The sequence below is a fragment of the Astyanax mexicanus genome, unplaced genomic scaffold (genome assembly GCF_023375975.1).
Source record: "Astyanax mexicanus isolate ESR-SI-001 unplaced genomic scaffold, AstMex3_surface scaffold_32, whole genome shotgun sequence".
NCBI classification, from domain to species: Eukaryota; Metazoa; Chordata; class Actinopteri; order Characiformes; family Acestrorhamphidae; genus Astyanax; species Astyanax mexicanus.
This window is the reverse complement of record NW_026040042.1, coordinates 1,864,328-1,892,141: the sequence shown is the minus strand read 5'-3', so window position 1 is coordinate 1,892,141 and position 27,814 is coordinate 1,864,328. Positions and strand designations below refer to the sequence as shown.

At 37.1% G+C, this 27,814-nt stretch overlaps 1 protein-coding gene and 1 long non-coding RNA gene across 2 annotated transcripts in view; both read left to right on the top strand.

Moving 5' to 3' along the window:
* LOC111188312 (NACHT, LRR and PYD domains-containing protein 12-like) overlaps window positions 1–27,814 on the top strand; it is a 1,256,108-nt gene that overhangs the window by 834,581 nt on the left and 393,713 nt on the right. The gene's annotated exons all lie outside the window — the stretch shown is intronic.
* Window positions 27,048–27,656, top strand: LOC125789923 (uncharacterized). Its single transcript, XR_007429941.1, has 2 exons — window positions 27,048–27,397; window positions 27,577–27,656. It is a non-coding gene; the product is annotated as an uncharacterized LOC125789923 (long non-coding RNA).

The following is a 27,814-nucleotide window of genomic DNA, read 5'->3' as shown; positions in this document are numbered from 1 at the left end:
CTTCATCTCCAACAACAGAAAAGTGCTGCAACAGAAACACAGTGGATTATTTGTTTTTTCCAAAAAAGGAACAATGTCTGACTTCCTGAAGAGAGCCATGGACAAGGCCTTACAGAGTGAGAACGGACACCTGGACCTTTTCCTCCGATTCCTTCTGGGTCTCTCACTGGAGTCCAATCAGACTCTCTTACGAGGTCTTCTGATACAGACAGAGAACATCTCTCACAGTAAAGAGGAAGTAGTTGAGTACATCAAGCAGAAGATCAGGGAGAATCCCTCTCCAGAGAAAACTATCAGTCTGTTCCACTGTCTGAATGAACTGAATGATCATTCTCTAGTGCAGGAAGTCCAGAAATACCTGAACAGAGGAGGTTCCAGTGATCTCAGTGGAGTTACTCTCTCTCCTGATCAGTGGTCAGCTGTGGCGTTTGTGATGCTGAATTCAGAAGAGGAGCTGGATGAGTTTGACCTGAGGAAATTTCAGAGATCAGAAGAATGTTTTCTGAGGCTGCTACCAGTGGTGAAAGTATCCAGGAAAGCTAAGTGAGTATTTTCATTATTCAGTGTTTAATCTGTGCTGTTTTATATTTTGAAATATGCATTAGTCTGTACTTTTATTGATTATTTGTTGAAAAACGAAACATATCAATCAGAGGTGCGTTTCCCGAAAGTGATAAATCTTAGCAAATAACAAATTAACCTCTTAACATGCCCTGGCCCGCCGGCGGGCCAGAAATCCGCATGAATTATTAAAATCATATTTGCTTGTGTTTATCTGAGTAACTGTAGGGTCAATATAGACAATCTATATACCATCATTTTATCTTTATATATTCTCAAATATTAACTATTCCAGTGTTAATATACCTTGCAGACAAGATTTTAAGAAAAAATATGAGTTATGATATGAATATTCATATTTTTCATAACGACATAGTTTACCAAAGGGGGCTAAAATATACATCAAACGAACGGACAGGCTCTCAGGATTACGAAGATATACGACTTTCTTATCTAAAGTGTACCGTTACTGAGTTACAGGCAAAAGAGTACGTTTTTTAAACTTCAGATTCAACTCAAAGGAAAAGCTGCAGCAGCGCTCTGAGGAGCCCCTCACCCCGCCCTCGCGGCTCAGACCCAAACAAAGGCACTCACCCCGTTCAGCAGAGTGAGAGCTTCAATCTGATACCAAACTCGACCTGATACTCCTCTCCAGTCTGTAGAAATCCTCAGGGAAGCGTAAAGAGTGCTCCCAAAAAGCGGCGGATGATCTTATTAATGCCTTCACTAATTAATTCATATAAACTCGGCCATATAGACATCATGCTTGGTTCCAGTACCTAAGAAGACGCACCCCAATGAGCTCAATGACTTCAGGCCTGTCGCCCTTACATCACATATCATGAAGACCCTGGAACGTCTGCTTCTACACCACCTCAGACCCCAGGTCCAACGTGCAATGGACCCCTTGCAATTTGCCTACAGAGAGAAAGTGGGAGTGGATGATGCCATACTGTACTTTCTCCACCGGACCCACTCTCAGGAGGCAGCACTGTGAGAGTCATGTTCTTTGATTTTTCCAGTGCTGTCAACACCATTCAGCCTCTCCTACTGAAAGACAAGCTGGTGGGGATGCAGGTGGATTCATATTTGGTCTCCTGGATCACAGACTACCTCACTGACAGACCTCAGTATGTCAGATTGAAGGACTGTACATCAGAGACTGTGGTCTGCAGCACAGGAGCACCATAGGGGACTGTGCTCTCCCCGTTCCTGTTCACACTCTACACCTCAGACTTCCAGTACAACTCTGAGACGTGCCACATGCAGAAGTTTTCAGACGACACTGCCATTGTGGCCTGTATACGGGGAGGAAAGGAGGAGGAGTACAGACACCTGGTGAAAGACTTTGTGGCGTGGTGCAATAGAAACAACCTGCTGTTGAACACCTCCAAGACCAAGGAGATGGTGGTGGACTTCCGCAGGGCCAGGCCACCCACACAGCCAGTATCTACTGTGGGAGTTGATGTGGAGATGGTGAAGACCTACAGGTATCTCGGACTGCATCTGGATGATAAGCTGGACTGGTCAGCCAACACAGACATCCTGTACAAGAAGGGGCAGAGCCGGCTCTACTTCCTGAGGAGGCTGGGGGCTTTTAACATCTGTCGGAAGCTCCTGCTGATGTTTTATCAGACTGTGGTGTCCAGCTGTCTTTTCTATGCTGTGGTGTGCTGGGGAGGAAGCATGAAGAAGAGGGACGAGATGCGTCTGGACAAGCTGGTCAGGCGTGCAGGGTCCGTGGTTGGTGTGGAGCTAGACTCTGTGGTAACGGTGGCAGAGAGGAGGACACTGCAAAAACTACTCTCCATCATGGATGATGATGGTCACCCACTGCATTTCATCATCATGGATCAGAGGAGCAGTTTCAGTGGCAGGTTCTTGTCACAGAGCTGCTCTACAGACAGACTGAGAAGATTGTTTGTTCCGAGAGCCATCAGACTCTTCAACTCCTCCCAGTGGAGCCGGAAGAGAGAGGACAGATGAGGAAAGAGTCTCAATATGTGCTTTCTTAATCAGCCTTTTTATCTGTACTGGAAAGCACCCTACACATCTACACATATACACCCTGGGACTCTTTTGCCTTTTTACTGTATATACTGTTCATTTGCATCCCTGGACACTTGGCACTTTACTGTACACTCTGTACCTTTTCACTCCTGGACACTTTACTGTACATCTTGTACATTTGCACCCCTGGACACTTTGTCACTTTACTGTACATCCTGTACTTTTGCACTCCTGGACACTACACTACGCACCTTACTTAAATACAATACTTGCAAAGGTTTATGTTTAATATTGTCATATCTGCTGATACCTCCTATACTTAATTTATTCTTTTACTGCACGACCTCATATCTATGACTGATTACTTCCACACTTTGTATAGTTTTTTTTGTATTTATATATTTATGTATATATTTTTAAGTCTCAGTTTATAATTTTATAGTTTAGAGTCTTATATTCCTCACTGTGCTCTCTTATTTTACAATACTTATTGTTTGTTTCTACTGTGTACTGTTTGTTTCGACTGTGTTGTGTAACTGCTACTGGCTGCTAAATTTCCTGTGTACTGTTTGTTTCGACTGTGTTGTGTAACTGCTACTGGCTGCTAAATTTTCTTCGGGATCAATAAAGTATCTATCTATCTATCTATCTATCTATCTATCTATCTATCTATCTATCTATCTATCTATCTATCTATCTATCTATCTATCTATCTATCTATCTATCTATCTATCTATCTATCTATCTATCTATCTATCTATCTATCTATCTATCTATCTATCTATCTATCTATCTATCTATATGTCCGATCCGCTCGCTTCCAACGTGACCTGACTCTGCAGAAATCTGCCTAGAGACTGAGTCGTCACTCAGACCTCTCGGCCAATCAGAGGCGGAGAAATGGAGTCAGGAGCGGCGATAGGCCGAATTTAACCGCTTTTGTCAGCCTCTGACCAGTCAGAGATAGTTTTCTGCGAGACTTCACACTTCTGGCTTATTCTATAGCCCTGTAGAGAGCGTGTTAGGCCCATTTAGTGCAGGAAAGGTAGTCAGTCACGTTTTTAAAGGCTTTATGTCAGAATAGGCCTGTTCTTTGCTGAAAGTTTATTATTTACTGTAGGTCCAATATCTTTTAAACTATAAGACCACTGCAAAAAACCACTAATGGAACAAGTTTAAATAAAAAAATGTTTTCGACCACAAGAACTGACCAAGTTATAGGCTCTAAAACATGAATTTTAAAATAAAATTTTGAAAAGCGCCTAGATTTTTTTGTTGTTTTTATCATATTCTGACCACTGTGGATCCATTTCGACATCTTTAAGTATTTCTAATAAAACTAATAAAACAAAGGCTTTTAGATAACAATACTTCATGAAACTGTCTCTACTTTATATCCTGTTTGAGTATAAGGCCTAAAATTCAGGCGGAAAATGGCAAAAACAGGCCTGCAGGTTAAGAGGTTAACTACATTACATTACATTACATTACATTACATTTGGCAGACGCTTTTGTCCAAAGCGACTTACAATAGTGAAGGACAAAAGTAGTAGAAGGTAAAACATCTTTAGATAGGGCCTAAAGGAGGTCAAAGGGAAATAATGGGATAGAGGAGTAGAGAAGGGGAAGAAGGAAATGAGGTTAGAAGTAGTTAGTTAGTTACACTGTAAAAAGTGTAGCCCTGCTCAAATTAAAAAAATTGATGTCCATTTGTTGCATCTAAACTATTTGACTTCACTCAATCTAAATAAAGTCAATTGTTACAACCTGATTATTTTATTTTGACATAAACCATATTACTTCACTCGACCCAATATTAATTATTCACCTTGATCCAAGTTAAATTCTTTACATTTCAGTTTCGGAACCAAACTAATACATTTAAATTGAACCGAACTTAAAAAAAAAAAACATGGCAGCATATTCAGAAGTTCCAGAAGTTACTGTGGCGTGGAAGAGGACGGATTACCAGCGAGATTCGTTTCAGTGCTCTCTTGCTCTTTTTATTTTGCTCTGAGGACACTAAGAGCTGGATTTACATGGGATTCCACTTTTGAAAGTGAAACTAACTACAGCTCCAACGCAGCTAACCCCACTCCCACACACAGAAAACACACAAAGGGTGAGGCACTTACACAAAACAACCACATAACTGATAACTACATGAATAATACTAGAACAGTGATAATAAAACATGACATGAAACTCTGGGATAAACAGTAACATAAACATGCAGAAATACACCCACTTCCCCCAACAGGGTGAGCTCCCATAATTCCTTCCGCCCCCCCTCCAGTCCCGACGCCACAATACCATAAGCATGCGTTGCTATCTCGCGAGCGCGTTCAGGCACTTTCTCCCTCTCTCATTCTCTCTCTCGCGAGCGCGTTCAGGCACTTTCTCCCTCTCTCATTCTCTCTCTCGCGAGCGCGTTCAGGCACTTTCTCCCTCTCTCATTCTCTCTCTCGCGAGCGCGTTCAGGCACTTTCTCCCTCTCTCATTCTCTCTCTCGCGAGCGCGTTCAGGCACTTTCTCCCTCTCTCATTCTCTCTCTCGCGAGCGCGTTCAGGCACTTTCTCCCTCTCTCATTCTCTCCTCTCGCGAGCGCGTTCAGGCACTTTCTCCCTCTCTCCCTCAGTGCTCTGAAGCACTTCTCTACAACTTCTCCCGTGCTCCACAGTGCGCATGCGCATGTTTGATTCAAATTAAAAATATTACATCCTTATCTCTTTTCTTCGAGTATGATTTCAGTGGAACCAAAACATTTGGTTTATTTCCTTCAGAATTGTAATTAATTTAGTCTGAATCAAAATCGACACATCAAAATTCAAAAAGGTTGAGTTTCACAATAAAGTCAATAATTGTACTATGTGTTCAATCATATTTATTAGCTTGAATGAACAGCTCCATGCTTCACTTTTTACAGTGTAGAGGTGTTAGGAGAGTAAGTGCTCTTTGAAGAGCTCTGTCTTCGGGAGTTTATTAAAGATAGCGAGAGATTCTCCTGATCTGGTAGTAGAAGGTAGTTAGTTAGAGGTGTTAGGAGAGTAAGTGCTCTTTGAAGAGCTCAGTCTTCAGGAGTTTATTAAAGATAGTGAGAGATTCTCCTGATCTGGTAGTAGAAGGTAGTTAGTTAGAGGTGTTAGGAGAGTAAGAGCTCTTTGAAGAGCTCTGTCTTCGGGAGTTTATTAAAGATAGTGAGAGATTCTCCTGATCTGGTAGTAGAAGGTAGTTAGTTAGAAGTGTTAGGAGAGTAAGTGCTCTTTGAAGAGCTCAGTCTTCAGGAGTTTATTAAAGATAGTGAGAGATTCTCCTGATCTGGTAGTGGAAGGTAGTTAGTTAGAGGTGTTAGGAGAGTAAGTGCTCTTTGAAGAGCTCTGTCTTCAGGAGTTTATTAAAGATAGTGAGAGATTCTCCTGATCTGGTAGTAGAAGGTAGTTAGTTAGAGGTGTTAGGAGAGTAAGTGCTCTTTGAAGAGCTCTGTCTTCAGGAGTTTATTAAAGATAGCGAGAGATTCTCCTGATCTGGTAGTAGAAGGTAGTTAGTTAGAGGTGTTAGGAGAGTAAGTGCTTTTTGAAGAGCTCAGTCGTCAGGAGTTTATTAAAGATAGTGAGAGATTCTCCTGATCTGGTAGTAGAAGGTAGTTAGTTAGAGGTGTTAGGAGAGTAAGTGCTCTTTGAAAAGCTCTGTCTTCAGGAGTTTATTAAAGATAGTGAGAGATTCTCCTGATCTGGTAGTAGAAGGTAGTTAGTTAGAGGTGTTAGGAGAGTAAGTGCTTTTTGAAGAGCTCAGTCGTCAGGAGTTTATTAAAGATAGTGAGAGATTCTCCTGATCTGGTAGTGGAAGGTAGTTAGTTAGAGGTGTTAGGAGAGTAAGTGCTCTTTGAAGAGCTCAGTCGTCAGGAGTTTATTAAAGATAGTGAGAGATTCTCCTGATCTGGTAGTAGAAGGTAGTTAGTTAGAGGTGTTAGGAGAGTAAGAGCTCTTTGAAGAGCTCTGTCTTCAGGAGTTTATTAAAGATAGTGAGAGATTCTCCTGATCTGGTAGTAGAAGGTAGTTAGTTAGAGGTGTTAGGAGAGTAAGTGCTCTTTGTAGAGCTATGTCTTCAGGAGTTTATTAAAGATAGCGAGAGATTCTCCTGATCTGGTAGTAGAAGGTAGTTAGTTAGAGGTGTTAGGAGAGTAAGTGCTTTTTGAAGAGCTCAGTCGTCAGGAGTTTATTAAAGATAGTGAGAGATTCTCCTGATCTGGTAGTGGAAGGTAGTTAGTTAGAGGTGTTAGGAGAGTAAGTGCTTTTTGAAGAGCTCAGTCGTCAGGAGTTTATTAAAGATAGTGAGAGATTCTCCTGATCTGGTAGTAGAAGGTAGTTAGTTAGAGGTGTTAGGAGAGTAAGTGCTCTTTGAAAAGCTCTGTCTTCAGGAGTTTATTAAAGATAGTGAGAGATTCTCCTGATCTGGTAGTAGAAGGTAGTTAGTTAGAGGTGTTAGGAGAGTAAGTGCTTTTTGAAGAGCTCAGTCGTCAGGAGTTTATTAAAGATAGTGAGAGATTCTCCTGATCTGGTAGTGGAAGGTAGTTAGTTAGAGGTGTTAGGAGAGTAAGTGCTCTTTGAAGAGCTCAGTCGTCAGGAGTTTATTAAAGATAGTGAGAGATTCTCCTGATCTGGTAGTGGAAGGTAGTTAGTTAGAGGTGTTAGGAGAGTAAGAGCTCTTTGAAGAGCTCTGTCTTCAGGAGTTTATTAAAGATAGTGAGAAATTCTCCTGATCTGGTAGTAGAAGGTAGTTAGTTAGAGGTGTTAGGAGAGTAAGTGCTCTTTGAAGAGCTCTGTCTTCAGGAGTTTCTTAAAGATAGTGAGAGATTCTCCTGATCTGGTAGTAGAAGGTAGTTAGTTAGAGGTGTTAGGAGAGTAAGTGCTCTTTGAAGAGCTCTGTCTTCAGGAGTTTCTTAAAGATAGTGAGAGATTCTCCTGATCTGGTAGTGGAAGGTAGTTTGTTCCACCATTGGGGAACTCTGTATGAGAACAGTCTGGATTGCTTTGTGTGAGTGTTTGGCAAAGCGAGGCGACGTTCATTGGAGGAGCGCAGCGGCCGGGAGGTAGTGTAAGCCTTCAGGAGTGAGTGCAGGTAGGAAGGAGCTGTTCTGTCATCACCTTGTTGGCGATTGTAAGCGCTTTGAATTTGATGCGAGCAGCAACCGGTAGCCAATGGAGCTCAATGAGCAGCGGGGTGACGTGTGCCCGTTTTGGCTGGTTGAAGACCAGACGTGCTGCTGCGTTCTGAATCATCTGTAGTGGTTTAACTACACAGGCCGAGAGGCCAGTTAGTATGGCATTGCAGTAGTCAAGGCGTGACATGACCACTGAGATGAACTAGTGCAGAACCTGAGAGAAGAACAAGTCAGTTCTATGAGTATTTCCCAAAGAGCTTTGCAAACCAAAACTTTTCAAACAAGTTCAAAGACTGTCTTTGTTGATTCCACCTCTGAAACATCAATTAAATCACAAACATTGTTTCAGTTCTGCCAAGTATATATAAATAATTCAGTTATATCCCTTAAAAAATCAGAAAAGTGTTGGAATCAATATCATTTTACATACATACTCTGAAATTTAAATAACAATATTTAGGCATTATATAATATTCGTAAACACAGACATGACTATATGTACAGTATAAACAAAAAAATTATTAATGAAAAAAACGTATAAAAAATACTTCTAAAATGTGTACATTTATTTAAAAAAAAATTAAAATGATTTGGTCCATCAACCAAATCGCTCAGTCAATCACTCCAACCTACAGCCTATACATACATAGTTTGGGATAGAAATATCACGTCCTTGCTTAGATAAGAAATAATGGCCAACACTGGAAGTAAGAGAAAACAACACTTCACTAAAGATGAAATTAACATCTTGTTGGTGTGTTGTGGTTGGACTCATTCTTTGAGTAAAAGTACAAGTACTCTGTCAAAAAAGTGACTTCAGTAGAAGTTGAACTTTTCTTTAAGCATCACACTTAAGTAGAAGTACTAACGTCTTCTATTTTGTACGTAAGTAATGCAAATAGTTTATTTTAATTGTCTACTAAAGTACTAAAAGTAAAAGTACAAGTATTGTGTTGTGTAGTTATTACAGAAATAAGTCAAAAGTTTAAATATCATATTGTTTATATTATTTGAAATGTTTAGGTTAAATGACTCTCTCAATTCATATAGCTGTAGCAACAGCACAAGAACAGGAATGTACAGGATAGAGTACATTTACATGAAGCTTTAAATTAACTCTGTAAACAAACTTACCCAAAAGAACAAAACAGCAAGCCGTTTAACCAATTCAGCATTAAAGGTCACTAGTTGGTTTATCAGTATTGTAAAAATCAAATTAAGGTGTTAAAGACCAAGAGATAAGAGCAGCTTAAAACACTGTGCTCTTTATAAACAACAACAGATCAACTATGTCCTTCCACCTTTAAAGCATCACTCCCTTCTCTTTCCCACTCCAACAAATAAAACATGGACTCTAAGTAGGGCCAGGAGTCTCCTTCCTCACCTTCACCACCACCATCACTCCAAGTTGAAGGTGGTGTTTCTATTTTTTCCATCTCAAAACAAACTAACAAAGCTCCAGAGTTCTTAATACAGGGAGGCAGCAGAACAAAAGGCAGAACAGGAGCAGTGTGGAAAAGTAAAAATAAAAGTCTGATATATTTCTGTAGGCTGTTAGAATCATGTCAGTACAGCATGTTCTCTGTGTAAACATGTTCTCCTTTCAGATCTATGAAAAGTACATGCATCTCTGTGTATGAGTGTGAGCTTCAGATAAATTAATGAAAAATTGCTGAAATTAGTCTCTCAAAAATTATCCGGTAACCAATTTAGCAATAAAGAAAGTTATATAATTATATACAGTTATATAGATTTGTCTTAAGCTCGATCAGCTAATACTCAGAACCCACGCAACTGGAATTCCACTGAAATAATAAAACAGTACATGCAGGATTTGGTCTTGGTGATGGGTGGCAACAAAATCATCCAACAACCAAAGAATTCACATTTTACTCAGCAGTACATAAATCATATCCACGCATTGATTATTTACTAATTATTAATTCAATTTTGTTAAACATTGTACATATATAAATTCACTCTATCACAATAAGTGACCATGCTCCTGTCTCAATGATATGTAATTCTAACCAACAACATAAACAGACCTTTAGATGGTGCTTTAACACATCACTACTTAATGATCAAGAATTCAACAGCTAGAAATAAATGATTCTCCAGACATATCATCAACACTTTTATGGGAGACTGGTAAAGTGGTTCTAAGAGGAAAAATAATATCATATGCTACATTTAAAAAGAAGAAAGAAACAGAACATGAAGTAAAGTTAGAACTAAAAATTAAAGAATTAGATAAAATATCATAAGCAACCCATCAGAATTAAAGCAGAAAGAAACTTAGGAAAACTTAGATATGATCTAAACTAATTGAAAAACAAGAAAACCAAATTCCTATTACAAAGATTGAGACATGAAAACACTGAATACTCAAATAAATGTGGAAAATGTTTAGCAAATCACATAAAGTGTAATAAAGAAAAAACAATTATTCCAACCATAAAAACTCAGCAGGGAAAATAGTACAGACACCTGATGAAATTAACAACACCTTAAAGATAAAAAAAAAATGTTTATTCATCAGGCAATGAAATTAACTTAGATTAAATCAGTAACTTCCTGGACCACATCAAACTGCTTAAATTACCCCAAAACCAGAAACATACACTTGAAATATCATTATCTCCAGAAGAATTCTACAAAGCCCTAAAACACATTCCTAACAATAAAGCACCAGGACCTGACGGATTCCCTGCTGAGTTTTATAAACACTTATGGTCATCCCTATCTCAACTGTTTTACAGAATTATATCAGAAATTAAACAAAATGCAAAACTACCAACAAACATGAATACTGATTAATCATCTCCCTTCACCTTAAACCAAACAAAGACCCTACCCTACCATCCAGCTACAGACCATTATCATTAATAAATACAGACGCAAAAATAATCAGCAAGGCTCTAGCCAACAGAATAGAAACAATAATCCATAATTTAATACATCCTGATCAAACTGGATTTCTCAAGGGTCGACATTCATCCACCAATATGTGCAGATTAGTGAACATAATAGATTACACCTCTCACCAGAACATACCAACAGCAGTTGTTACCCTGGATGCAGAGAAAGCCTTTGATAGAGTGAACTGGAAACTCTTATTCACCACACTGCACAAACTCGGGTTTGGAGAATCATTTATTAATTGGATACAGATTTTATACACTGCACCTAAGACCACAGTCAACACCAATGGAGTAATATCACAACCTTTCACACTACACCGGGGGACTAGACAAGGATGCTCACTCTCTCCTTATCTATACTCTATCTTCATAGAACCACTAGCAGCAGCGATATGTCAAAACACAAACATTAAAGAAACCCAAACACCCAACATGGAACATAAAATCAGTCTATATGCAGATGATATCTTACTATTTCAACAAAAAAACAGTTATTTCAATAAAAAATACTATCCAAACGAACAAAATTTATTCAAAAATATCAGAGTATTCAATCAATTGGTCCAAATCTGCAGTTCTCCCAATAAACATAAATAAACCTGATGTAAAACTAAAAACACTACTCATCCCCATGTGCACTAATTCACATATCTGGGTGTGAGGGTCTCCCCACAGCTGTCAGAGTTGTTTAAACTCAATTTAAACTCATTAACTAAATCAATAAGTGATGATCTCCGCCTTTGGACAACACTTCCCCTTTCACTTGCTGGCAGAATTGCTACAATTAAAATGACAGAATTATTAAAAATCAATAATTTATTTTAAATGATTCCCATTCAGCCCCCACCCACCTGGTTTCAAACTCTAAATACCACAATAACTGAATATTACTGGAAAAATAAACCACCCAGAATCAAACTCACCACGTTACAGAACTCAAAATCGCATGGCGGCCTAGAGGCACCAAACTTCCACCATTATTTTCACAAGATAACAAACTCTGTACTCACACCAACCAGTCATTCACCCATCTGGAACAACCCGGACTTTATCATCGATAAAAAACACTAAACTACCCACCTTGAATCGAAAAGAGGATCACACACTTCAAACACATGTAACACAATACCACCTTAATGTCACTACCACAATTAACCCAGAAATACGGCATTGGGAGAACTCAATTTTTACAATACCAGCAGTTAAGATCAGTCATCTGTTCATCAACCCAATCACATTAGACCTGCCTACACCAATTTCAGAATTTCTTAGCATTAATAAAACAAATAAAATATTATCCAAAATATATAAAATAATATCTCAATTGAATCTTACTATTAGCTTACAGTGCAAACAATGGGAAGAAGATTTATCATTAACTTCTAATGCTGATTTCTGGGTCCAGGTGTGTAATAATAATCACAACATGATCAGAAACACTAATTTACAACTCATCCAGTATAAAGTTATTCACAGAGTTCACTACACCACACACAAAATGTATAAAATGGGATTCACAAACTCACCAATTTGTACACACTGTAATCAAAACACAGTTGATAATTATATCCACTCTATGTGGCACTGCACACCTGTTAACCAGTTCACCATCAACACCATCACTCTGCCTACTAGGAGACACAACAACCACTAACACAACACCACAAAACAATAGAATAATCCTAATGTCGCGAGTCATCGCCAAGAAAATCATCCTCATAAACTGGAAAACAAAAAATAACATTCACATCAATCACTGGAAAAATCTACTAACAGACCATCTCTCTCTAGACACTCAGAACCCACCAAAAACACTGATTCAGACCCAATTTGGACACATCTAATTCAAACATTACAGTAAATCACAAAAATACAACACAAGATAAACCTTAGCAAAATCATTAGTTAAAATCGCACATAAGTTTATGATTCTGTTTTCGGTTTAGCTATGTTTTGGTGTATATATATATATATATATATATATATATATATATATATATATATGTATGTCTCTTTCTTTCTTATTTTTTTCTCTTTTCTTTTTTTTCTTTCTATTTATTTATTTCTGTTTTTGTCTGTTTGTTTGTTTGTTTGTTTTCTCCCCCTGTACCACCTTCTGCATCTCACTCTCTCCAACCCTGAACCACCCAACTATATTAAATGTAAATATGTATATATAAATGAAACAAATTAATGAATAAACAATAAAGTATTAATAGTCCTCTGAAGAGGCGGTGTGGTGGTGGGTCAAAAAAATCAGACATTGCTTTTGAAGTGTGGTTCAACAGAATCATTAAAAACCTAAACTAATAAAACTACCCCTGCCCATGTGCACATAAATATAGATTTCTTACTTAACAATACTAAATAATCTTATTCTAATTTTTTGTTTATAGTAAAGGAAGGGAAACATATTAAACATTTCTTAAATATGTAAAACATCTTCAGTTTCACTCATTTTAATTCACTGAATAATAGTATAATATTTTTACATTAACTGCTCTACACAATAGATATATTAACTAGATGTATTTTAATTAAAATGATTGTATATCTGTTATGGAATAAAGCATAATTATCTCTAATATATACTACTACACCTCCTTCCTAAGGGGTGTGTGTGTGTTTATATGTCAGTGTTTCTAATGGATTTTCATTTCTCTCTCAGGCTGCAGGAGTGTAATCTATCAGAGAAAAGCTGTGCAGATCTGGCCTCAGCTCTCAGCTCAAACTCAACTCTGAGAGAACTGAACCTGGGTTATAATAATCTGCAGGATTCAGGAGTGAAGCTGCTCTCTGCTGTACTGAAGAATCCACACTGTAAACTGGAGAAACTGGAGTAAGATAATCTAAATACAGCAAACAGAGCATCTCACCTTCACACACACACACACACACACACACATACACACACACACCACTGCGCACACACACCACTACACACACACACAATAGTAAACTATTAAAACTAGCAGCAGATGAATACTTTTGATTTTCCAGTATAAAGGAATATCAAAATGGAGGACAGATATTCCATTAGTAAAGCTGCATCTAATTATTTGTACTTATAGATCAAAACATCCTGATCCAATAAAATATTATGTTTTTTTTTGTCAGTGTTGCACCACAAGGTAGAGTTTTGACACAAGTGGGACCACAGCAGTCAGTCAGTAGGACTTTTTCATTAGTTTAATTACAGTTTCATTAGTTACAATAAAAGATATACAAATCTAGATTTTACATAAAAATAATCACGGTACTCTACTTTAATTAATTGAATAATCTTTCTTTTTAAAATTTCTACATAACCTGTTCTACACAATAGTTATATTTACTAGATCTATGTTACATAAACATGATAATTTATATAAACTTATATATCTGTTCCTAAGGGGTGTGTGTGTTTATGTGTCAGTATTTCTAATGGATTATCATTTCTCTCTCAGGCTGGCTGGGTGTAACCTATCAGAGAAAAGCTGTGCAGATCTGGCCTCAGCTCTCAGCTCAAACTCCTCAACTCTGAGAGACCTGGACCTGAGTATTAATGAACTGCAGGATTCAGGAGTGAAGCTGCTCTCTGCTGCACTGAAGAATCCACTCTGTAAACTGGAGACACTGTGGTAAGGTCATCAAAATACAACAAACAGAACATCTCTGCTCTGATTCAAAATTGGCCATAATTACTTTTCTTCTTACCCCTTTTCACAGTGGCCATAAAATACAATTTCCACCTATTTTAAGGGTCCCTCTCACTGATTACACTCTCACACACACAAACACACACTCACACTAACACACACCACTGCACACACAGACACTCACACACACCACTGCACACACACACCACAGGCACACACACACAGCCACAAGTGTCCCCCATCATATCAGAGTGATTTCACTGCAAAAGCTATATATATTTATTTGTGTACAGTTATTCAAAATGTCCACCAAGTCAATTTCCCCCGTTGGAATGGCCACTAGGGGGCGTGTGGAAAGGGAGTTAATTTGTTGCTGCCAACTGGGGTGGCAGCAGGGGTGGCAACACTTCCTTTTAGGGTGGCAGCTGCCACTCTATACCACCCCAGTTGATCCGCCCCTGCTTTTAACTATTACGCAGCAATCTGAGTAAAAATCATCCATTAAAAAGCAGCTCAATGTTTCTTATTTCCTTATAGTTACACACCTCTCAGTAAAATAAGCTGTGTATACTCACACCATTCTGGGTAGTGATCAGAACCACTACCCACAGTCTGTACCAGTGTGTGGAGGTGGTGTGTAGAATGATCATCAGTCCTCTGCACAGTGTTCCCCCGAGCCATCGCTGAACCATTGCTTCATCAACTCTCTATAGAATATGCTGAAAACCTCCACAATCACACTCACACACAGTATTAGAAATGCAGAAACTGCTCATAGAGAAAAGTCACTCTGAACTTTACATTTTCATCAGACTGACTGTGTGGTGATTTCTCTAAACAAACACACTGATACTGCCTGCTAATCTTCAGAAAGAGTAAGTGAGTTAATTAGTGAGCGAGTGAATGTGAGTGTGTGTGCGTTAGTGAGTTAGTAAATAATTGTGTATGGGGTCGTTATCACATCTCCTCTGATGTTTAAAATATTTTGACACCAAGCGAAGAAGTGTTTCTGTCATTTTGTCCCGTTCTTCCTGCAAACATGTTTTAAGGTGTGTAACAGTACAGACCGTCGTTGTAAACATGCACCAGTACCATCTTTGTGCTGTGGTTAGATAGAAACCTTTTTATTTTTACAGTACATTTTTAAATACGTGTTTACGCTGTGAAGGTGAGTGAGCCACTAATTTACAGGAACAGAATGTTATTTTATTTTGTATTCTGTTAATAATGATGTAAAAGTTGGGTTTGTGCTGCTATGTGTTCATATGTGTGGGGTAAACAGGAACAGATATTATTTATATTCTGGTGCATACACTGTGTTCCAAAAAAATATGCAAATAATATTTCCTCAGATTTTCCAAAATTACCTAAATGAATTGCAGTCATTGTAATTTTCCAGTCATCAACTATTATAGTACAATTGAAAGGTTTTTGAACAAACTGACAATAATAACAGTATATTTAAAAAAAAAATAAAACACTCAAAATGCACTCAAAATTCAGGTTTTCCAGTCAAAATTTTATTCTAGGTGATGTTATATTTGCACATAGGACCCCTTGTTCGAAAGGATCTTCTGAACTCTCTCGTCCATTGAATTTGTCAGGTTTTGGATGGTATCTGCTTCAGTTGTTTTTCATGAGCACAGAATACCCTCCCAGAGCTGTTGCTTGGATGTGAACTGCCTCCGCCATCACAGACACTCCTTTTGATGATGCTCCAGAGGTTCTCAATGGGGTTGAGTTCAGGGTAGCATGGGGCCACATCATAAGTTTGTCCCCTTTTATGCCAATAGCAGCCAGAGATGCAGATGTGTTCTTTCCAGCATGAGACGATGCATTATCATGCATGAAAATGATCTTGCTGTGGAATGCACAGTTCTTCTTGAACCATGGCAGGAAGTGCTGTTTGAGAAACTCCACATACATTATGGAGGTCATCTTTACCCCTTCAGGGATTCTAAAGGGGCCGACAATCTCTCTCCCCATGATTCCAGCCCAAAACATTACTCCACCTCCTCCTTGTTGGCACCTTAGCCTTGTTTGCATGGGGTGTCCATCAACCAGCCATCCATCACTCCATCCATCTGGACCATCGAGTGTTGCACGGCACTCACTTCAAAACAGTTTTGAAGTCAGTCTTCATGTATTGTTTGGCCCACTGGAGCCATTTCTGCTTGTGTGCAGTGGATAGAGGAGGTCGACAGGATGGCTTACGCACAGCTGCAAACCTCTGAAGAACCCTGCATCTTGTTGTTTGGGGGACGGTGGAGGCACCAGCAGCTTCAAAAACTTGTCTGCTGGTATGACAAGGCATTTTTGCAGCTGCTCTTCTAACCAGACGTAATTGCCTGTTGGAAAGAGTCCTCAATTTTCCCTTATCACCATGCACACGTGTGCTCTGAATCAGCTACATACTTCTTGATTGTGCGATGATCACGATGAAGTGTCTTGGCAATGTTGATTGTAGTCATGCCTTGACCTAAACACTCAACAATTTGTTGCTTCTCAGCAGCCGACACATCCTTTTTCTTTCCCATTTTGGCTTCTTAAGTAGTCTTGCCTTTAATTGGACACACCTGCAAAACTAATTAGCACAGGTGTCTGGTTAGCTCGGTCAGAACGGCCGGATGAACTGGCCGGCCTCCAGCATTACATATAGCGGGTGAGGCTCCAGCTGATGATGTTAATCCTCCATAACCTGCCTTTCCATTTTGGCCACGCCCCTCTCCTCTCCCCACACGCCCACATCAAAAAGGGGTCAAAATAGTCTCACAAACAAAACAGAGGAACGCAAAGGAGAGAAAGTATTGCAAAAAGAAAAATGGAAGTGTTGTTGCAAAAGATTTATCATAAAAAATATTATAAGTGATAAAAGGTAACTTATGTTCTTTTCTTCGCTTGAACTATCAGATTATTTTTGCAACTTGTGGACATTTTTTTTGTTTTTGTTTTATTTTTCTCTTCAGCATTAAAGACCCCAATTTGACTCTATAAAACTCTGCAACTCTGAGAGAACTGAACCTGAGTAATAATGAACTGCAGAATTCAGGAGTGAAGCTGTAGTAGTTTCTGTAACACTATAGGAGAGAAGTTTCTTCTACACAAAGTAACAGAGTGATTTATTTATTCATCTTTAACTCAGAGATTTTACAGATCCTGTGAGTCTCAGGATTCTCCTGTATATTGATAGTGTCTCCCTGACAGCCACAAATCATGTACAGTATCCCACAAATTAGTATATCGAGCTGCTCATGATCATTTTTGATCAACAGAGTGAGCAAGTGATGAACATTCATGCCTCTTCTTGTGCTCAGTAGAACTATCAGTGTTCTCTGTGGGTGGAATTTACACTGCTCTCTTTGGCAGTGTTTAATGTAGATCTACAGGTCAATAGCAGAGGGTTGGAATGCAGGGTAAATAAAATCCAGTACTTACCCTGTGTTTGTCTATATGATGTTAATGACTGCAAGACATGTTAATATACGTTTACAGGTCTGATTCTTTCACAAGTAAAGTTAAGCTTATTTATACTTGCTCCTACAATATTGTTAGGAGCTAGTGGGGGTTCGGTGTATGGGGGGGGGTCTTTACACTCCTAGTGTGTGAATATAACTGTACACTCATCTGTTGTACTTTTCACTCCTTCTCTCTGCAGGCTGAGGAGCTGCAGTATTACAGAAGAAGGCTGTGCTGCTTTAGCTTCAGCTCTGAAACCAAACCCCTCACACCTGAGAGACCTGTATCTGTACTACAATAATCCAGGAGAGTCAGGAAAGAAGCTGCTCTCTGATCTACAGAAGGATCCTCACTTTAAACTGGAGACACTAGAGTGAGTTACTGAATTACTGTCTCTGAAACACACCCACGCACGCACGCACGCACACACACACACACACACACACACACACACATGATCGATGGTCACCTACAGTGTTTTAGAGTTGGGTTTAAGTTAACTTGTTATGGTAATATTGTATACAGTGGACTGGTAGAACTCTACCGAAATGCATCAATTAATGGTTATTTTGACTTGATGTAATAAAAACAGTATGTTTGGGTTATAACTGAGTTTATAGTTGGGCAGTGTTGCTAAGCTACCATTGTTTGAACAAACCAGATCAGACCGTTATTTTAGTGACGTTTAGGGTGAAAACAGACCTGTGTGAAACAGAGTGTGTTACTGTGGTTCACAGTCACTGGAATTATTGTATCAACTTCAATCAAACCTGTTTAACTTTTAAACACAGGATGAACTTCACAGCCTTTTCTCAGTGCAGTGAGAATATATTACTCTCTAAGACTCATTATTGTGACTCTGTGTAGAGAAGCAGCACAATATTAACCATTTAGCTTAATTAACAAACCATATCATTTTAATATAGTCAGACACTTACTTTATCGTATAGGAAAGAGTGTTAAGTCAAGTTAAGTAGTTTTTTTGTCAAAACTGCATATGTACAGGACATACATAGAATTGAAATTACGTTACTCTCCTTCCCAATTTTTTACAGCGAGTACAGATAAATAGATAATGAAGAGAAAAAGGGAGACACTATGTGTACAATACAGCAGGGACACAGACATACATGAGACAGAACAAGGTGCAGTAGTGGTGGGGGTGAAATAAAATATATAAATAGAAATAAAAAGAAATAGATATATAATCTAAATGAGTGGGAGACACTATATGTACAATACAACAAGAACACAATAGACATTTGTAAGACAGAAGATAACACAGAGGATATCAGTGCAATATTAATAACAGTGCAATATTCAGTGTATAATTTATAGTTAAACATAAAATACATTGTTAATTTAGTAGTTTTGACCAAAAATAACTCATATAGTGTAGAGTGTGAAGTGTTTGGTATGTGAGTGTGTGGTTTTATAGGATTAAGCTGTAGTTTGTTTGATGAAGCTGTTCTGAATCACCTTGTGTGTGGAACTGTGCTCAGTGAGTTTCAGTCAGTCAGAGAATGAGAGTTTTAGATTTAGAGGATTTTATACAGTTTCTGTTGCTTGTGGATGTTTTCACAATCTAATAAGGTGAGTGCTGACTGTGAGTGTGTGTTCATGTCTGATCATTCTGTTCTGTTTTCTGATTTCCAGATTCTGAAAACCTGACCTGCTCTTATTGGACAATCTGGGCTCTTCATCAGCTCTTCATTCAGCACTTCTGTGGAGTTTATAAGCTTCCAAAATGTTCATATGAGCTGAAGTGAGATCCGGCTGTTCAGCAGCTGGAATAGCTGAACTAAACAGTAACAGATCATTATCAGAACAGCTCTAATCTTCTTATGAGAGTGGAAATAGAACCTTGTTGATTTCTATATTGTGGAGTTTAGTAGGAAAGTGGGAGTCTTGTGTGTCAGAAACTGAAATTTTCACAGATGATATTTTGGTTCCAGAAGATTCTTAATTCCTACTGAAAGTCAGTGAGAGGTAGAGCAGCATTTTCAGACTCTTGGGTAAATACCCCGAGCTCTAAATCATTGGCTGTGCTAAAATGTGGTGTGGAATCTGGTTTAGAGAGATCTGAATCTACACATACAGTATAGTACACTTTTATATTCTGTATAGCAGGCAGAGCAGTGAGGGTTAACCAGTCGACAGTGATCAGTTCAGCACTGTCTTATACTTTTATCATGTTGTTTAAATCAATTAGAAATGTGTTGAAACCTTCAGAAGCTGCATAAACTGTATCCATACTCATTCTTTTAACTTTTACAGAACCTTAAAATGTGTTTTATTACCTTTTTTGCACCTTTAACCAGTAACAGGTTGTAAATTAGCATAAGCTAGAATTCCTATTTACATTACATAACTTTTATTTTGTGTAACAGTGTTTATCTGTATTGTCCCTGTAAAATATGTAAATAAACAAATATATAAATGAAATGTATTGACTCCATAGAGGTTAATCAAACCCAACAATGTCTGTCTTTATTTTCTGGGTCAGAGTTTATTCTGTTATGTTTAATTATAAAAACCTATAAATGGTTTAATTGAGGTGTGAAGACTGGTATCTGTTTCTCCTCCACAGTATGAACTGAACTGTCTGTAAGGTGTAGTAGGGCTGGTAAGGGACTGTATGAAAAATAGTCCATTGGCTCCATCTGGTGGGTTTAGGTGTTCCTGTCAGTGGGAAGTGAATTATTGGGAATCAGTCTGCAGTGATTAATTTATGTATTTATTTATTTTCATATATTCACTTGTATTGGCAGGGTGTTTTATGAAATAATGATTAATAAAAATTAAAGTAAATTATTGGCAGCATGTCTGGTCATGATCTATAAGCGTTCACTTCCGTTTGGGTAAAGAAAATGGCCTTGTGATATTTTACGGATTCAGTCGTGATTCATCCCAGGAATCAGAAGCAGGTTCCCCCCCCCTGGATAATGGTTTGGTGGTACAGTGTGTACTGGAACTGATGGTGGTTTGATTCTGTAGAGACTGCTGAGAAGATCATCAGGACTCCACTGAGTTTAAAAATGATTTGTTATGCATCTGCATGATTAAAATTTCACTTGGCGTTTACCGTTTTTAAATGTATTTTACTAAAAGTTCATTAATTAACACACAATTTAAATTTAAATGTGTATTCAGTACAGAGTACAGAGAAATTGTGGTGTTTTATTCTCATCCTGGTAACAGTAAAAACAGTGGACAGCTTGCACCTCATGGTGGTGCTCAAGTTATTTATTTATTTATTTATGTTTGTTTTTATGTACCCATGTGATTTTTATTTTGTCCTAATTTTAATTCTACAGTATTTATTTAGGCCTTTATTCTCTCTTTCTTAATTTCTTTTATATTATTAAATTTCACAAAACAACACAATACAAACAAGGACATCCAAGACAATTAAAACATACAACCAAAAAGTTTTTATAAGCTAAACAAACAGTTTATACTGACAACACATCTCATTCATCAACCAGCAAATTTAACTCCTTCATGTACTTTATAGTGGACACAGCTATTTTGTTGCTAAGGCAGTTATGAGACTCCAAAAACAAATAAAATTCAACAAGAATTACATTAAAAAAGGGTTTTCCTTTACCAATTTTTTATTTGTGTAGATAGTGTGATAGTGTTCCTCAAAGAGGATCATTAGATACAAAGAAAATAAATTCTATTAGAGACCTTACAGTTAAAACAAAAAAAAAACATCTTTACATTTTATATATATCCTGTAATTCGCTTTATTAGAAAAAATATTTAGCTAGAGCTTTCTAAAAAAATATTCTGAATAAAAACATAAAAAAATAATGTTCTAGTTTTTCTGGGTGTTTGTAGTAAAATGAAAGAAATGAACGATTCTGATCTATATCTATAAATTGAGCAAGACTATAATTACATGGGTTGATATTATACAGGATTCTTAAATGTACTTCTCTGATTTTATAATAAATAGAAACTTTATATAAAGAGAGTGACCAATCTTTTCTCCAAGAGATCTTTTAAAACAAGAATTCCAATCTTATATCCCACGTGGTATAATTTTTATTTTGTTATAGAATACTTCCCTAATATACAGTATTTATTAGAACACTTACTTCTGAAGTTTCAACCATTAAAACAAATAAAGCAAAGGTTTAAACTTGGAGACGGTGTAAAATTACAAATGAGATTCCATCAGCATTAATAAACCTTTAGGAATAGCTTTAGCTACAACTATAAACTCTTTATATTTTATAGGAAAAAAAAAATATATTTGTTAATAAAATTTTCATAAGAGAGTAAATGTTCAGATTCGTCCAACAAATCAGCAGCATAATAAATATCCCTCTCTTTCCAGCGGGGCAGAAATAAAAATTGGTGGCCTCAAGTTATGGAAAATTTGTGATCCTGTCAATCAAACGCGGCGTGGGCGGGGCTAATGGGTTCCGCCCCTTTAGAAGGTTCTGGAATTGGTAACTCACCCCAGAGCTCCACATTCAGACGCTGGTCCAGGTGAGGAATAATATTTCACTATTTTTAAGTAGATATTTGCAGTGTTTAATACAGTACATGTACAGCGGGTCTTTTAATATAAATATTATCATGTTTTCTGTTCTGTAATAAAGATAATTAGCCTGCTAGCTAGCTATGTGTTATGCTACAGCAGAAGCTAGCGCGCTAACGCCAGTGCTAGACCAGTCCTGTTCCACGGTAAAGATGAGGGTCGGTGGGGCTCGTCATTAACTTTAACGATAATTAGATTAAAATAGCTCTGTCTCGGCTGAATAAAACCCAGTAAAAATGTAATAATGTGTTTCTTAATTCAGCTGTATGTACCAATAAACGCTAAGCTAGGTAGGTTAGCTAACTATCCAAACAGTTTCTGAAGTGAGCTGTTTTTATGTTTTCCCCACGTTTAGAATATTTAACGTTACTAATAACTTCTTACAAACTCCAGATAAATATTCTGGAATAAAACACTGTAGTGAATATTAGCAGTATGTTGTGTATTTAGCTCTTTATGTAATGTCAAGGTTAGAGTGTATAATACGCAGCTTCTGCCGCTCCAGTTTCTTCATACCTTGGATTTTTGCGCGTTGAGAAAATTAGCCGTTAGCTATATTGAGGTACATTTGTTAGCTATATTTAACTTATAGTCCTGTGTATTAATAGTCTGAGGCTTGATTTAGAAACTGTCAGTAGCATATTTTACTGTGAAATTAAATACTATAACTAACGATTGTTTTACAATTGTTGAAAGTAGTTAATTTACACAGATAGTTAATTTAACTAGAATTTTTACCTCTTTTTTATCACAAACTCTTAAACTGTGTCTAGAAGATGTTGGTAGGAAAGGACAGAATGTCAGTCAGACATGCTAATACTTGGTTAATTTGCTTTGGCCGTCTTCTTTTATAATAAATGTGTTACAGAAGTTTGCCTGTGCACCACATCATCATACAGGCAGTGGTGAAATAATACAGACAAATAGAAAACAGAATATTTCTTAATAATTTATCTTCAGTTTTCTGGTTGTTATTTCCCATATTTATAGTATTTAGTGACTGAGAGCTTAAACTCTTTAAAAGAATATGGTTCTGTAAATCTAATTTACACAATTTTCTTCTTACCCCACATGTATATTTTGTGTTATAAAAAATACAGCCATAAATACTCCATATACTATCCAAGATCAGTCCTCTGAAGCCATGCTGTTTAAAAATGACTTCCCCTAGCCCAGGGGTCACTAATAGGTGGACCGCGGTCCGGGTGCGGACCCAGACCGATAAACTACTGAGAAGGATTTAATTCTGACCGTGTTCATTTAAAGTGGCGGAACGTTTATTGTCTTTATGGTTTACGTGCTTTACAGCGCAGTAAGCTTTACCGAGACAAGAGTGCAAAATATTCCACTTTACTCCACCTGATCAGAACTCCTCAGCAAGAAAAAAACTCCCGAGCTCGCAGGCGCGCTCTCTCTTTACTCCCAAAACAACCCTGTCAACTCCCCCCATCAGTTTTACCCACAACATAATAAAGTCTGTTACAGTAATAATATTAAATAAAATAAAACTACTGTTTAAAAAAAAAAAAGGCTGATATTTTGGTCAAGTTCAGCAAACATTTCTCCATATATTGTACGATTTATCGTTCATGTTATTATTATTATGACAGGCTGGCCTAAATCTAATATAAATAAAATCAAATAGAATAAATATAGCATTTTGAAACAAAGTGAACATACAGATTCACATTATTAGACTCGATATGTTAAATTATTGAGGGTGTTTCCATTTATTTTATGATGGTTGATAATGTAATTATTGTGACAGGCCTATTTAAAACAATAAATATTGTTGAAATATACTAGTATGTGTAATTTGTTTTGTCTTTCAGTTGTTGATAAAACACTGACAGAACTACTATGGGCTTCTTCAGTAAACAGAATAAAACACTGAATTAAAACATAAATTAACATTGGTGACGGTCCGGACCATAGCCTGATGACATTTTCTCTAACTGGACCAAACTGAATTCTAATTAAATACCCCTGCCCTAGCCCTTTAACTGGACATGAAACACTACATGTAGTTACAACAATTCACAATTCAATAGAGTCCTATTCAAAAAAAAAACTCCTTATAGGTTTAACAGTGTCAGGGAAGCTGAATAAAATATAATTATTCATTATTTTAAAGGGACCTTTAAAAAAAGTGTAGCACCATGTTGTCCTCGTGCTAAATGTGACATCATGCCTCAGTAAACCTTCATTAGTTTACATTACGTTAGATAACTCTGTGGAAAATGAGCAAAAGAAGCCAAATATTATATCAATGCAAAGGAGATCACTTTTGTATTTCCCCTGGATCTAGCAATGTGTGGAGGACCAAAACTGACAAAAAAATAAATGAATGCAGAAATAAATAAATTGGGAAATAAATGAATGCAGAAATAAATAGTTATGTAAAGAAATAAATTAAATAAAAGAAAAATTAAACAATGTTAAAAAAGAATCCCATTATAACAAATTATTAAGATATTTATTTTTATGTATATGTATTTATTTTTATATTAATTATAATTATTCTTTACCGTTTTAATCACCATATTACTTTTATTAAGTGATTACTTACGTTTTTATTTATTAATTTATTTTTAATTTTGGCATTTTTGGTCCTCCATAGCAATGAATTTTATACAGTAATAAAACACAGTAAAAAAGAAGGTCTACTTTATATCTTGTCTGTTAATCAGACAGTGGTTGTTGAGCGTTGCTGCGTGATGCTGTGATTTGCACTTTGTAAATGAGGACTTTGTGGAGGACAGGGTGCTGGTAGTTGGGTGGAGTAATAAGCTGAAGTTGGAGGACGCCCCTCCATGTTCGGTTCTTCTTCTTATGCGTTTGGGTGAACTGACTGTCCGACCCAGAGTACTATAACAGAAGAGTCCGTGCGCCGCGAGGAAAGAGCCCAACAGCGCCCCCTATCAGAGCAGAGAGAGGAGTGACGAGCAATGTGGAGAAAAACCACATAACCAGACTAACCAGCACTGTCCTAAACTCACTTCTATCAGAACAGAGCTCCTTTTACGGGTTTTACATTTTATAGATTAAAAAAGAGTTTTAAAAAGTTAGTTTGGACAGTAAGAACAGCTGAAAACTCCACAATTGTGATCAAGTGTAGGATTGTGATGTTTGAGTGCAGCTAGCCAACGCTGAGGAACTGCTTTAATTATAACAGATAAATTTATGTTAAAGTTTGTGTTAATCTTGATATAATAGGAATCTTTCTGTTCAGTTGGAATCTAATTGTGTATTAATGGTTTAATGAAACATCTATAAACATGTTTTGAGTGCATGTGTTTGGTAAAGTCACGAGTGACTCAGACTTATTCTGTTTTATATTTTTAGATAATGGCTTTTATAAGAGCAGTGTGGGGTGAAAATGGTGTTCAAATGGAGGGTTTTCTCCCCAGTCGATGGATTGAACATGAAAAGAAGGGAGTAAGATGGTCTAGAAGGGGGCAGTTTTCTGCATTTAATCAAAAATAAAAAGTCAGAGCCTGAAAGAGACGGGTTCACCTTTCAACTTGTAAAACAGAAGATGAATCAGGTAAATATTAATAATATAATCATAATAGTATATGTATTGTAATGTTATGTGCAGTCAGTTATTATTTTATTATTTTTAATAGTAGATGTAGAGCAGGAATATCATGATTATGACTAAACTACTGGCCAGTCAGACAGTGAAACTGAGGAGCTTCTAGGAAAGAGAAAAAAGAAAGTAAAGATTTCTGAGGATTTTATTTAAGGTACCGCCCTCTCTCTCACACGAGCTCATTTTACAGTTTCTTTATAAGGATGTGTGTTACTGTATTTTATAACCCATGGAAGATTCATTAGCTCCAGGTCAGCAGTGTTAGAGCAGAGGAAACTGAAGAACACACATTTCAGCTCTTAGAGTGGGAGATGTGAGGAACTCAGAGCAGAATAAAGAGTTTACAGATATGATCCATATATGCAGGAATATGTTTATATTAAACATCAACCATCAGAGCGACTCAACAAAGCTGTTCTTCCAGTTTTTAATGAGACAAACTTCTCTGATATTTTTAGTCACACTTTTTAGCTTTTTAAAGATTATAATTAAAAGTTAAATAATTTGTATTACAATATAATATGTCAGCTATGTGTATGAATGTATTCATGTATATATGTTTTTTGTTGTTGTTTATTAATTAATATTTTAATGCAGTAATGGATTGTTTCTATTTTCTTTTAACTGCTGTCTTTATATAATTTAAGATGTGCTGAAAATAATAGAATCACTGTAGGTTTATAAAATTAACATACAGTACTGTGCAAATGTTTTGGACACCTGTGGGAATTTCAGTAAATAAAAAGCTTCTTATCTGTGCAGTAAGTGTTTAATATCTCAGTAAAACACATTACAGCATTACAATAAATACAAACAGCAGTTTTACAAAGAGCAGAGCAGCTTTTACAGCCCTGTTTTCCTTAAAACATCTCCTAATCTCTCCTCCTCATCTGAGTTTAATAGAGTTTTATTTCTAGTTCTCATCATATTAATCAACACCTGGTTTGGTGAATTGGTAAATGTGGTAAATCAGGTGAGCTGCTGACGGAACTGAACATAATAAACACATGCTGGCTGAGGAGCATCCAGGAGAAATCTGGAATCTCTACACTTTGTTCTTCAGCTCGGATCACAGGATATAAAACATACTTATAGTTAAAAATGAGAAATTCCTTGTTACGTTTTACTGTATTTATGTTTATTTGCATCTGTTCATATATCATATGTGGGGCTTTTTTCAGGTTAAAACACTCATATTGCTGAGATAAATAGATTAGTGTAATTTGCTTTGGTGCCTAAAACTTTTGCACAGTTCTGTATATATTTTAAAAAGCTATAGTGTAATTCCTCCATTCATCCACAGTTAAACACTGTGTTCTGATTGGTCAAGAAACACATCACTCCTCTCTCTTCAACCTGTAAAAAGCCTTTCAGCACTTCCTCCTATAGTGAGGAACTGATCCAGTTTAAACCGGTTTAAAGTGAAAGTGAAATCTTCAGCAGCTTCTGTTTAGATGAGAGAAGATGATGAAGAGCGTTTGGATAAAAAGCACAGAGGTAAAAACTGAAGCTTTAATACTAGAATTTACTGTCTGATCTGATATTAAAGAGTTTTAGACACAAAGAGAACAGAAATACATAGAAATATTTCAGATAACAACTTTAAGATGAAGGAAACACGTGGTCCTAACTGTGTGTGTGTGTGTGTGTGTGTGTGTGTGTGTGTGTGTTTACAGGATTAGGTGTAATCTGAAGGAGGAAGATGAGCTCCAAAATGAGCGTCTCTGGGGAGCAGCACACACAGGAAGCTGGGAGGTGAGAGAATAATGTGATTTTTTGGTGTAAAATAAGTTTGTTCTCATGCTGTGTTCATGTGCTAGTTGAAAGATCGTACATCACAGGAACTTATTCTGTATTTCCGGTCCACCTTAAAAAGTCTCAATACCAGTAAATTATTCAACCAATTCATAAAAT